This window comes from Helianthus annuus, chromosome 6 (assembly GCF_002127325.2).
Source record: "Helianthus annuus cultivar XRQ/B chromosome 6, HanXRQr2.0-SUNRISE, whole genome shotgun sequence".
Lineage (NCBI taxonomy): Eukaryota > Viridiplantae > Streptophyta > Magnoliopsida > Asterales > Asteraceae > Helianthus > Helianthus annuus.
Genome location: NC_035438.2, coordinates 119,196,491 through 119,197,682, shown reverse-complemented (window position 1 = coordinate 119,197,682; position 1,192 = coordinate 119,196,491). Strand labels below are relative to the sequence as shown.

The 1,192-nt window shown below is 34.9% G+C and overlaps 1 long non-coding RNA gene across 1 annotated transcript; it reads right to left on the bottom strand.

The window, feature by feature from the left end:
• Positions 1-360: 360 nt before the first annotated feature.
• Positions 361-818, bottom strand: LOC110902937. The gene is made up of 3 exons (XR_002571537.2): positions 788-818; positions 538-597; positions 361-422 (listed from the first exon to the last, which is right to left on the bottom strand). It is a non-coding gene; the product is annotated as an uncharacterized LOC110902937 (long non-coding RNA).
• Between the last annotated feature and the right edge of the window lie 374 nt (positions 819-1,192).

The window sequence follows — 1,192 nt, the reverse complement described above, 5'->3', positions numbered from 1 at the left end:
TTGCAATTTGTTCCCTTTAGAGAATCTTTTCAGCTACAACAGATGATTATCAATTTTATTATCTAATCAATCTGAGGGCTATATGTTGATTAAAATATGAGATACTGTAATGCACCTCGATAACTGACTTTTGCAATTTGTTCCCTTTAGGGCTATCAAGGATGGGCCAAATGAAAATATGAGATACTGTAATGCACCTCGATAGAACATGAAAGATATATGTTGCCAACTTCACCATTGGATCCAATAACTTAACTTCAATGCCAGAATCTGAATCCCATAAAACATAAAACCTTGTTGTTTTATATTCCATCAAATATATAATCATATATAAATTATATATAGTTTTTTTAAAACTTACCCGGCTAAGAAAATCAAACAGATCTACCTCACAATACCCAATTAGATGGTTCTTTGACAGTCTATTGGTCTGAAGAAGGATATAAATTCATATTAAAGAATAGTGATATAAATTATGGTCCTACAAGCATACAATTAAAGTTAATATGATAAAACTATTTGGAAGTTGGAACAAACCTCAAAAACAGATACTTTTGCAACATGAGGCCCATTTCTTTCCAAAAGAAACTTCTTCTCCTGTAAGATGACTCAAATGTGACATTTTGACTAATATATTATCCAGATGGTCAATTTACCTTCTTTTTAATTTATTAATATGATCGTCATACATAATTACATCCAATTAAAATAAACCACGTGTATCAAGATTGCCCCAATGACCCAAATTATACCCAACTTATGAAAAGTTTTGACACGTGTCGGTTACCTGTCTGAAAATGTTTAATAGACACATCTTGTCCTAACTTCTGACACTTTTGGGGGTCCGCCTTTATCTCCTCTAGCGTGATTGCTCCACCCGCCTTCCTTACCACAGCGGCTGCACCCGAAGACCAATCTTTTGATCCTGTATCAACAAACATCAATGTTTACGCATCTCTCGCATTTAGTCCTACAAAAAATGGGAAAACAGTAAAAACAACTTGCCATTACTCATGCCTAACTCATCATAACCAAACAGATCTAGGGGCGGAGCTAATGTATTAAGAGGGGTAGCACAGGCTACGGCTCAACCCCGTACTCGTAGTGTATTTTTTCCGGGTTTTTTTTTTTGTTTTATACAAAGGATACCCCGAGGTTCTGATAAACATATAAGACATTCTTTACCAGGATC